The following is a 13,477-nucleotide window of genomic DNA, read 5'->3' as shown; positions in this document are numbered from 1 at the left end:
GTAAACAATACAAGATGTAGAACATAGTGTAAAGTAATACAAGATGTAGATGTAAACAATACAAGATGTAAAAAATAGTGTAAAGAAATACAAGATGTAGACAATAGTGTAAAGTAATACAAGATGTAGATGTAAACAATACAAGATGTAGAACATAGTGTAAAGAAATACAAGATGTAAAACATAGTGCAAAACAATACAAGATGTAAAACAATATGCAAATCAATACAAGATGTAAAACAATATGCAAATCAAATCAAGATGTAGAACATTGTGTAAAGCAATACAAGATGTAAAACATAGTGCAAACAATACAAGATGTAGAACATGGTGTAAAGTATTACACGATGTAGAACATAATGTAAAGTAATACAAGATGTAAAACATAGTGCAAAGCAATACAAGATGTAGAAAATAGTGTAAAGTAATATAAGATGTAGAACATAGTGTAAAGTAATAAAAGATGTAGAACATAATGTAAAGCAATAAAAGATGTAGAACATAGTGTAAAGTAATACAAGATGTAGATGTAAACAATACAAGATGTAGAACATAGTGTAAACAATAAAAGACGTAGAACACAGTGTAAAGTATTGCAATACAAGATGTAGAACATAGTGTAAAGTATTGCAAGATGTAGAACATAGTGTAAAGCAATACAAGATGTGAGTAATACAAGATATAGAACATAGTGTAAAGTAATAAAAGATGTAGAACATAATGTAAAGCAATACAAGATGTGAAACATAGTGTAAAGTAATACAAGATGTAGAACATAGTGTAAAGTAATGCAAGATGTGAAACATCGTGCAAAGCAATGCAAGATGTAGAACATAGTGTAAAAAGATACAAGATGTAGAACATAGTGTAAACAATACAAGATGTAAAACATAGTGTAAACAATACAAGATGTGGAACATAGTGTAAAGTAATACAAGATGTAGAACATAATGTAAAGCAATACAACATGTAGAACATAGTGTAAAGTAATACAACATGTAGAACATAGTGTAAAGTAATACAACATGTAGAACATAGTGTAAAGTAATACAAGATGCAGAACATACTACAAATCATTACAAGATGTAAAACAAAGTGTAAATCAATACAAGATGTAGAACATAGTGTAAAGTAATACAAGATGCAGAACATACTACAAATCATTACAAGATGTAAAACAAAGTGCAAATCAATACAAGATGTAGAACATAGTGCAAATAAATTCCAGATGTAGAACATAATGCAAAACATTACAAAATGTAAAACAAAGTGCAAATTGATACAAGATGTAGAACAAAGTTCAAAACAATACCAGATGTAAAAACGCGCAAAGCCTAAAATTTTAAAGCCAAGGATGTATACCAACCGAAACAGTTGAAGAGCTATATGACCAAAAAGGACCTAAAACAGTGATTTATAACAAAAAATGGTCAATCAAAGAAGGTCTCAATCAAGATGCCAAAATAAAAAAAGAAAAAGGACAAACGTCAATTCAAGAAACACAACGCAGAAAACACTATTCTAGCAAGGCACATCCTTCAATTCGGGGGACTTGAGAGCTTTGATTCTAAAATTGAAAGATGTAACTGGCCATGAAAAGTAAAAATTCGGTTCGATTATAAGTCATAAACCAAGAAAAAAGATGGGAATGTCGCTATGAGAAGATGTAAACATTGTACAATTTTTATAATGCAAGATGTGTAATATAGTGCACAGCAATACTATTCATAGATTATAGAGCAATTCAATACAATGCAGACCATAGTGCAAAACAATACAATGCAGACCATAGTGCAAAACAACACAATGTACACCATATTGCAAAACAATACAATGTACACCATAGTGCAAAACAATACAATGTAGACCATAGTGCAAAAACATACAAAAAAAAAAAGAAAAGAGAAATAACAAAAATACCGAACTCCAAGGAAAATTCAAATTGGAAGGTCCCTTATCAAATGGCAAAATCAAAAGCTGAAACACACCAAACGAATGGAAAACAACTGTCATATTCCTGACTTGGTACAGACATTTCCTTATGTAGAAAATGGTGGATTAAACCTGGTTTTCAAAACAATACAATGTACACCATAGTCCAAACCAATACAATGTACACCATAGTGCAAACCAATACAATGTACACCATAGTGCAAACCAATACAAGATGTAGAACATAGTGCAAAGCAATTCCAAATTTTGAATACAGTACAAAGCGTTGCCAACAAGAAGATACAAAGGTGGTGATAAAAAACTTGTCAACCAAAGAGGAACTGACAGTTAATAAAATGATCCAATAACCAAAGAGGAACTGACAGTTAATAAAATGATCCAATAACCAAAGAGGAACTGACAGTTAATAAAATGATCCAATAACCAAATAGGAACTGACAATTAATAAAATGATCCAATAAAAAAGACGAAAGGACAATTTTTAGTTCAAGAAACATTACTCAGAAAACTATTAATCAAGCCTTTCAAATTCGAACATCCCGGAATGGAGTGCTTTGGTTTGGAAATTGACAGTGGTTCTTGCTCCAATATTGTCAACGGTCGTGTTGGTCGTGAACAGTGAAAATCATTTTCTGTAATGAGTCAGTGACAAAGACAGAATGACGGGATTGTCGCAATAACCATACGTAGAACACTATACCAAGCAACAACAATTTTATTATGCAAGCTGTGGAATATAATGCAAATGTATTACTTGCAGATTAAGTATTTCTCATAAAATAGGATATTCTAGATTTTCAGTTTCCTAACATGAATTATGTAATGAGACTTTCTAACAAGAAAGCTACAGTACCAAGGTTCTATATAATATTTTCAATCTATTGTGTTTCTTTTCTTTTTTGTAGCCTTTATGTTTTTCTGTCCCGTTACTTGATTGTGACTTGTGATCCCCCTAGGGGTGTGTTAATTGTCAGATGTGAACCTTTACTAAGACAATATAAAATGTACAAACACTAAGTCTGTTGTCAGACATGACATTATGTCTCTATTAGATGGATTTAAAGACCTTGTGTAATCTTGTTAATTGAAATAGAATAAATCGTTGTATCAATAATAAGCTGGTTAAATAGGAAAATGTTCACAAAAACAAAAACACAAAAGACAAATTGTATGCTCCTAATCATCACTAGAATGCTGTTTCAATGAAGAACATCTGCGTTGAGGTAAAATGCAATAATTAAGGTTTAGAGAACTCATAAAACATGCCCACTTCTTATTTGTTAGCACTAAGATCAAATATCTAGAGTACAGAGACTTGTAATGCCGCTGATGGAATCAACAAATCCGAACTTAATGGTAGTTAAATACATCTAGAACATTTTCCACCTACACATTTGATTTACTCATCTCATCTTCATATTTAAAAATTAGCTTTGAAAATACATTTGCTAAGAGTCTTTTAAAGGGACATTAGCTGTCAAATTCATGATCACCGATTTTACTTAAATTCTGATATTTGATTTATAACATACTAAAACGTATATCCAAATAACAAAAGTCCAATAAGAAAAAAAAATAATACATGAACTCGTTAAAATGTATCAGCATTTCGACTATTAGTATTTTAGACTAGACACCATCTTATTAAACCATAGAGATGACCCTCGAAGAATGTTTCATTTGCAACTGACATAAAACTGTTCCACACCTAGTGTGTAACCTATGGTACCTCTACGGTTGCATCAATTCAGCTGAAAAAAAAATTAAAACAACACTTTATGAATTTATTGAGTCCGAAGCGCTTTTCTTAATTAACCTTTTAGAAAGGTTTATTATAAATCTTGTCAGTACCGAAGTACACTACTGAGCTGACGATACCATCGGGGACTGATAGTCCACCAGCAGAGATATCGACCCAATGCTGTAAAAAAAATGAAAACAACACGTTATAAATTTAATGCGTCCGAAGCGCTTTTCTGGATTTACCTTCATCAGGAACGCTCAAAGCCGAATATTTGAAAGCCAAGGATGTATAAGAACCAAAACATTTGAAGAGCTATATGACCAAAAGGGGCATTAAATTAGCCAAGTCCATCTAAGGCCAACTTTGCATGAGATAGTTGAAACCTTAGTTTCTTTATAATTTCAAAATTTCAGAAATATTAGAAAGTAAAATTGAGAATGGAAATGGGGAATGTGTCAAAGAGACAACAACTCGACCAAAGAGCAGAAAACAGCCGAAGGCTACCAATGGGTCTTCAATGCAGCGAGAAACTCAGCCGGCCCCTAAACAAAAATGTATACTACTTCTGTGATAATGGACGTCAAAGGTTTATTATAAATCATGTCAGTACCGAAGTACTAAGTACTGAGCTGAAACTGATCTTAACTAAATCTTGATCTCTCGCCAATTTTGACAATGCAAGTTTTATTTGAAATCTAACTCTAGTTCTTACAAAAAATCAGACTTGTGGCGAACTGTTGTGGAAGATATGCGGCAAACTATGCCGTTTTGGCAAATTCTTTGCGGCAACCTTTCGGCAATATTTTACCATGTGAATGAAAGTTTCGGATGAGAATCACAAACTTTTAACAGCTTATAAAAATTTCATCGAACTTCTTATGAACACTTGTGGCGAAATCTTATAAGAAATGGTATACCACATCCTAATGTTTACGGTGATGTTGTTTATAGAGCTCGTAGATTAAGATACGATCATTTTAAACTTATCATTCCTTTAGATATACTCATTCTTAAGGATTTTCAATTTAGCATTGTAGTTACATCTTTGAATATTACCCGTACACTCCTAAGTATTTTATCATATAAAAGAATTGTAGAAAAGTTAGAAAATACCAAAGGGCGACCATATGTTTATGTGCACCTTATCAACAGTGGTGATAAGTATGCTAGCATGAATATATGGATTTCCTGCTAGCATGTAAAAGTTTGTTTTGCCATCTGTTATGCATAACTGTAATGTCGGCATAGCAGAATAATTTTATCTAAATCCACTGGAACAGTTCTCTGAATATTTTAACAAAATTTAAAGTTGAAAATGTTTAATCTCAGCAAGCCGATTTAAAAGGACTGCAAAATGGTCATGCAAACAAGTCATTTATATTAAGCACAAAGTAAAACGACTTGTTTTAAGATTGCGACAATTTAAGATTGTGATGATTAAGATTGTCTGATAATTCTGTTAATACATTTAATCACACATATTCAGATAGACAATATTAGTTATCGGTCAAATAAAGTTTATGTCAACAGAACAATCTCTCGCACTTAATTCGATTATGCACCGTCACTATTTGACCTATACTACCGCCAACGTCCACGACACATTACTTCTCTTGACCATTTAGTGCATATAGTACGTACACTGTGAGCCCGATATTTTGTATAATTTGCCGATCTAAAGAGTATTGTATAAACTGAGATGTCGTGTGTGACAGCCCCAAGACACAGATAACGATAAACACCTTGAGGAAATTATACTGTATTCAACTTTAGTTTATGTAATATGTAAAGCACTTAATTGCCACATCTCTTAAACAAGTTCCGAATAAATGATCTGTCAACTCATTAATTCTTCAAATAACATAAATATTCAGATATGGCATAAGTTAAGAACTGACAAGGTTCTCGACATGGTAAATATATATGAATAGCGAAAGGGTTAAACAAGTTGGTTTTATCAAAGATATCAACCCCTCCTTTAAATCTCGAAATCGGACAAACAAGAGGTACATAAAAAGAACATAAATAAGAAACAGGAATATTATTAAAAAACAACAGCTGAATTGTCTCTTTTTTGTTTGCTGTCACATAGATAATTGTTAATTTTTTACATTCGCATTGATATGTGCATGCTTTGATTTGGTTTTTATGCTCTAAGCATGATGAAAGGTTAAACTAATATTACAGAGAAAAACATGTTACTGTGCCTGCAAAAATTTAAATTTATTGTCTTTATGCGGCAAGCAATGAACGAGATATTTTAACCATATTACACTGTAAAAAGCCAATTTAGCATAATTATGACCAATATAAGATAAAGACTGAAGTCGATGCGAAATGTATGAACTATATGTGAAAAGAAAAACTGTCAGTGCTAAGCGTAAGAAATGCATCGCAAACTGATTAATTTGATTAAGGTGTACATTATGGTGTTAAAATTTCAGGTCTCAGTAAGTTTCTCCTAGATCTCATAGTCAACCCAATCAGTGAATTGCGAACCTATAAGTCTTATGTACACGAAACGCATGTCTGGTTTACAAAATTACAAGCCTGGTATCTTTGAACAGTTTTCACAACCACTGGCTTGATGCCGCTGCTTTCGAATATTTTCTTCCCCGAGGGTATCACTAGCCCAGTAGTCAGCCCTTTTGTGTTGACATGAAATATGATTGTTGGGTTCATTTTTCTGTACATTTACTGTTAAAATGTTGAATCATTCGAAAAACTTTTTAGGTAAAGATTGCCTTTACCTTACTTGGCACAACTTTTTGGGAATCCCCGGTTCTATTGCTCTTCAACTTTGTATTTGATTTTGCTTTCTTTTTTTTTAATTCCTTTGATTCAAGCGTCACTGATGATTCTTATGTAGACGAAACGCGTAAAAAAATACAAGCATGGTATTTCTCATCAGTTTTATTTCTATAAGCATTGTTGGGGTACCTTTTTTTTGCACTTGCACTTAAAAGATTAAATTTAATAAACAGCAATTTATGGGATAACATACCATATTGCCTGCAAAAGGTTCCTGATAAATATGAATTAAACGAGATGTGGGGTATACATAAACAAATTTAGGCAATAGTAGTTTACAATAAGACAGTTTCCCAAAGACACAACAAAAAAATAAAGGTCAGGTGTTTGTTTCTAAAATATGTCGTGCACAAAATTTTCCGAATAAAAAATTCAATTTAAGACAGACTATCAAAGATCTGTCTGCAACGTTTTGAATTTTCCTTGGAGTTCGGTATTTTTTGTTATTTTACTTTTTACACCACCTTTTCCAAAAAATCTAAAAATATAAACACATATTGATAATTTAACAATCTCTACTAGATCAATATAATATGGTTTGAAACGATTGAGACGATTTTCTGAAAAAAGGTATATTCTACAACATTATAATCCGAATTGTCTTTTACTTACTTATGATAAAAATAATATTCTAACATGACGTTCTTCAAACGCTTTGAGTACACACCCGTGGTAAAGTATGAATATATTGTTTGGGCTGTTCCGATCGTACTCCCGCGTCATATGCTTTTTTATGAATGAGCTACCCGACGTCATAGAACGATGACGTAAGAAAATAAGCATTTTACGGGAAAATACACGCTTGTGAAACAGAAAATCATCACAACAAGGAAACGTAAACAAACGATGCTAAAATGTGTTATATAAGCCATTTTTTGTTTCCATATAAGATATATAAATACAATTATCATTTAGATTCATTCAAACCTATCTAAATATGTTATTGTAAATAGTTTAAGCATGCCATTTATTCAGTTTGCTCCGTTCTTTTACGTCAATTTAATAGTGCGTTTATTTATGGGAACGGCAAATAATGCCTTCACCTAGAGCGCTTCGATCCAAAAGAATTGCCGTATTTGTCCTATTAGAATCGAAATAATTCATGGGGGCTTGAATATATCGTGATTTTACCACGGGTTGTCCCTTTATGCCGATATTTTACCCCTCGCTATCGCTCAGGGTAAAATATTTGTCATAAAGGGCAAACCCGTGGTAAAATCACGATATATTCAAGCCCCCATGAATTATTTCTTAAATAAAAATAGCATAAAAAGCTACGAACATATGAATTGAAAGATTAGAAATGAAAATAATGTATAAGGTAATACAAGACGAAAACAAGGTAGAACATACTGCAAAGAAGGACAAGATGTGGAAAATGTAAATAACACTTTATAAATTAGGTTGGTCCGAACACTTATTTGGAGTTACCTTCATCTGCAACGCTCAAAACCAAAATGTGAAAGTCAAGGATGCGTCTCTCAAAGTAAATACGATATCCCAAAGCTCTATTTCCTTTATATGAATTCCTTAACGGAACTTTCTTACAAAGAAATACTGGTATAAGGATTCGATATGGTAATGTCAGTTAGAAACTCTTACAATATGAATTGTTTTATCGTTATAAAAAAACTGTTATACATATCGTCCATTTGTCACAGTCTTACTCTATCTCTCATTCATGACTTATCACAAAATATTTACATCCCATATTGAGAGTTGCAACTGGTTGATTTTCCTTCCAGAGAACCTACGTTCTCCCAGGTCTTAAATTGAGTCGGAGTAGTTCAGGCTTTCGATTACTGTGCAATGTTTCGGGAAAAATTGTAAATTTTTTTGTCCTTTTTGTCTTCTGTCCATGATGATATCTGTCCATCGATTTTGGCTTTTGATCCTCACTAGATATCTTCCTACTTTTTTACTAAATCTGTTGTCAGATGTGCACTTTGTTTGTGCAATATGTACAAACACTAAGTCTGTTATTAGATGTTGGCTTTGAACAGAATGTTAAAGATCTGTATTATATTAATTTATAACCGTTGTTTTAAAAGTCAAATGGTAAAAAACAGATAATTATACCAATTTGTTTCTCAAGATAAGCTGGTTTAATAGGAAATTTATACAATAACAAAAACCAAAGTCTTATCTTATGTCTAAATTTATGAGAATAGAAGGCTTGCGTATAGGGAAACTGCAATATTTCAGGTTCTGCAGAGAACTCAAAAGATTTATAAGATTATGAAGGGTGCCCACTTGCTATTTAGTAGAACAAAAATCATCGCTCAGAAACTTGTTATGTCGTCGTTGGAAGTAAGTAGACATAAACCTAATGACTTTATTAGGAGGGGTTTTGTTCCTTAAACAAAAACTTCTCCAACAGAGTTATGCGGAAGAAAAACTGAAAATGACACTACTTAAGATTGAATAATGTAATTTTACATATTGTGTCTTATTCTCAATAGTGTAGTGAGTGTAGATTCGCATGGCGGTGATGCATGCATAGAAGGAGACACTAACCCTGTCGACGAACCCAGTCTCCTTTGTTTGGAGTTTATGCGATTCCCTCATGTTTTGTTTGTTTGAAGCCTTGTTTTGTCCTCTGGATCGCTTTATGAGATTTTGTTTGTTTGAAGCCTTGTTTTGTCCTCTGGGTCGCTTTATGAGATTTTGTTTGTTTGAAGCCTTGTTTTGTCCTCTGGATCGCTTTATGAGATTTTGTTTGTTTGAAGCCTTGTTTTGTCCTCTAGGTCGCTTTATGAGATTTTGTTTGTTTGAAGCCTTGTTTTGTCTTCTGGATCGCTTTATGAGATTTTGTTTGTTTGAAGCCTTGTTTTGTCCTCTGGATCGCTTTATGAGATTTTGTTTGTTTGAAGCCTTGTTTTGTCCTCTGGATCGCTTTATGAGATTTTGTTTGTTTGAAGCCTTGTTTTGTCCTCTGGATCGCTTTATGAGATTTTGTTTGTTTGAAGCCTTATTGTGTCCACTGGATCGCTTTATGAGATTTTGTTTGTTTGAAGCCTTGTTGTGTCCTCTGGATCGCTTTATGAGATTTTGTTTGTTTGAAGCCTTGTTGTGTCCTCTGGATCGCTTTATGATATTTTGTTTGTTTGAAGCCTTGTTTTGTCCTCTGGATCGCTTTATGAGATTTTGTTTGTTTGAAGCCTTGTTATGTCCTCTGGATCGCTTTAGGAGATTAAAACATCGGTAAACTACTGTTGCCTTAATATTTTTTTTTCTCTATGATGTGTTATTTTTTGTTTGAATGTTGCATTTTGCTTTTGGTTTTTATTCAATTGCGTATTGTCTACAAGATACTTTGAGATGAAATGAATGACCGGATCCAACTCCCTAAAAAATCAAATGTTCGTCCCCTGCCATTTCTGAAGTGTGAGTGGTTCAAAAGACAGAAATAACCACATTTACAATATGCAGTGAAAGGAATGGCTCAAAAAGCATTCTTACGAAAGGAGGCGCTTTTTTTTTGCTAATACAAAAATAACTATGTGTCTGATTGTGAAGACTATATCAACCTGTTCTTAAATAATTCTCTCTTATATATATTTCTCATAAGCATTTAATTCTTAAAGTTATTCATCCACATATAGCTGGTTAATTGTAACTCCTAATCTTATTTTCATATGAAACGAAATATCATTGTAGATACCTGAGTTCACCTATGTCGGCCGTCTCTTTAATAATGAATGTAAAATAGCTTTATATGGTGGCCGGTTAACGCCATTTTGCGTTTTCGCCTTTCATATTCCATAGGGCGAAAACGCGAAGTCGAAAACGCGAAAAATTGTTCCACTTCTCTTTTTCGCGTTATCGTGTTTTCGAGTTTACGCATTTTCGCGATTTCGCAATTTTGCGCTTTTACGTTTTCGCGATTTTGCGAATGTCAATTACGGCTCACTTCTGTCAATCATCTCGTATCTTTATTTAAAGAGAGTTACTTATTTGGATTAAACCAATTTTCAATTTTCAACTCATACAAGTGAGAATTTTGGCTAGCTATAAAGCCAGGTTTAATCCACCATTTTCTACTTAAGGAAATGCCTGTACTAAGTCAGGAATATGACAGCTGTTTTCCATTCGTTTAATGTGTTTGAGCTTTTGATTTTGCCATTTGATAAAGGACTTGCCGTTTTGTTCGGCTTTAGATCCATGTTTCATTATTTAGGTAAAGAAATGTTTGTAGCACCCCGTTTCATGATATTCTGGACTTTTTGATCGGAAACATATTTGCTAAAATTAGTAAATGGTATTTCAATGAGAACTAATTGTGCACAACTTCTGGTCGACTTTTGTTCTCATACAAAACCTTCTCAAAGAAAAAAAAAGGAAAATTCTTTAATTTCAATTTCAGTAATATTGATGTTTTATCACTCAAGAACCAACATAACCCATTTCATAATGAAAGAATTATTGCTGACAGTGTTGTACCTTAAAAGTAGTCAGAGCTGAAATCCTACAATATATGTTTACTGGTAAAATTAGTTGCAATAGGTGTGTTATAATCGCACTAAATGGTTGAAACAAACTATTCTTTAGAAAAGGAATAAAAATATATGATGAATATTGTCTACATTTATGGTGTCATGACCTTTGTTGGTATAGTTCCGAAATGGCGGGTCTCCCTTTTGTCAATTCAGGTTACTGTTTCTTCATATCCATACAATTACATGCTGTACCCCTATTTTTGACGTTTTTACCTATTATGTCTGTTTGTTTTGTTCACACATTGTTGTCAATATAATGGAATTTTATGCGACTGTCATACAAGTGAGAGGTTTAGGTAACTATAAAACCAGGTTAAATTCACCATTTTCAACATTAAAAAATGTCTGTACCAAGTCAGGAATATGACAGTTGTATTCCATTCGTTTGATGTGTTTGAGCTTTTGATTTTGCCATTTGATAAGGGTCTTTCCGTTTTGAATTTTCCTTGGAGTTCGGTATTTTGTTATTTTACTTTGTATGGTAACAGTATAGTATGTGTGCCATCCTTCTGCATGTCCAGCGCAGTGAATGAGATATCTCTTTAAAATTGAAATTTCATTAATCTTTCAATCAGACTTCATTTGCACAAAGTTCACTTCAATCCAAAATATACTATTATTTATCTTCAATCTGGACGTTTGGCTTGTCTTTCATTGAGTTTTGTTATAATTTGAACTGTGCCATATCCAACAAAATTTAGATTACCCCTCTTCTACTTTGATACAGCTTCACTCCATTAGTCACCACTGAATAAGCTTTGATACATTTTGATTTGACAAAGTTCACTTTTAATGTTGAGTAACAACATGCTTTTCGTTAAAAACTTAAAGGGATATTGTGTATAAATACTTGGCACAGAATCGAAATAGGCAAAAAGCAAAATTAAGGGAACATCGTTTTTATTGCCTTTTCCTCTCTAAATACATAGGGAGCAATGCAACGCAAAGCGAGAGCTCACACCTCTCTCTGAGTTCAAAGCTATAATAGATTTTAAAGACACAGGTTCTATGAATCATAAAAGTTTGACTTGACATTATCGTCATTGGAATAAACATTTGTAAACTGTCCTGTCTGTGTTAAAATTTGAGTTAGGTAGAGAAGCTGTATGGTTGCTTTGGATCCTATGCAATTGCTTACACCGTAATTTAATCAGAATTGTATTGAAGACTTATTTGTACCAAAAAATTAAAGAAATATACTGTGTTATATCGGACTGATTAGAAGCAGAATGGTGACTATCATCATGAAAATAGAATCGTAATGCATCAATCGGACAGGAGAAATAAAATTTTGATAGACAAAAAAATACGAACTTTAGTTGGTTTATGTTTTTGGACAAATACTGTCATTATTACAGCTGTAACAAACACACACACACACACACAAACATCGGTCTTGGATAGGAAAAAAAATAAACGCTTTCTAAGGATAGAATATAAACAAAATCTGTACTTTGAAATAGAATTAAGAAAGAGCCAAACCGTCCATGAAAAAATATAAAAAAAGCTACAGATCAAGGGATCAAATATCACAAGACAATAAACAATCAATGTCCAAGATCATCAATTGTTTAAGATTCAATCGTAGACTAGTTTGATTAGATTGACATAACCTCTAAAAATGAGTGAATACTGACAATCAGTGCCTATACATATATATTGGTAATCTATTTATTCATCTGCACTGGGATTTCATTACCAGAGAAATTAATCAGAAACTGAATATAAAACCTTTAATAATAGTATTTTCATTAGAAACAAAAAGAGGTCACTATTTCAGATTCCACAAATGTATCCAGAATCTCATTAGAGACCTGGTCATGATTTATCTGCAAGTAGTATAAAGTCAGTCAATAAAAGGAACAATTACTGGGACTTGACTGTAAGAGTACAAAACTCTCCATTGCAGTTCATAAAATTTCTGACCAATTGCAGTTTGTATCATAAATCAAAATTGTTGAATTGGTCAGATTTGTTTTTTTTTCAAAAGTACTCTAGTATAGCCACAAAATCATTAATGTTTGCACTTACAGTAGACTTGTGTTCATAGCCTTTGACTATCTGAATAGTCATCCAATCCGAAAATTTCCTTTTTCCTATTTTGACATTTTTAACTGAGTCTTGATTTGCATGGCAGAATTAAATACATAGCAGAAGATGTTTACTTTGTCAATGAAGCAGGTCTGGCTCAGTTTGGAGTCCATGCAAGATCGTCAGGTTTTATTCTCTTTGTTGATATATAAAATGGATAAATTAGTGCTGAACATCGACAACTACTGTTGTTTCTTATCTAACATTGCAGTGAATAAATCATACGGTGCTTACAAACCCAAAGGTTCACTGTCCACTGTTTGTTACATATTAAAATTACAAAATAAAAGTATTTAATCATCTAGATTTAAAAACCGTTGTGATGACAGTTATTATTTAATTTGCATTATAAACATTTGTTTTATTAGCTAGTCTTGAA

This window comes from Mytilus californianus, unplaced genomic scaffold, assembly GCF_021869535.1.
Source record: "Mytilus californianus isolate M0D057914Y unplaced genomic scaffold, xbMytCali1.0.p SCAF_7, whole genome shotgun sequence".
NCBI lineage: Eukaryota > Metazoa > Mollusca > Bivalvia > Mytilida > Mytilidae > Mytilus > Mytilus californianus.
Note: the sequence above shows the minus strand (reverse complement) of the source record.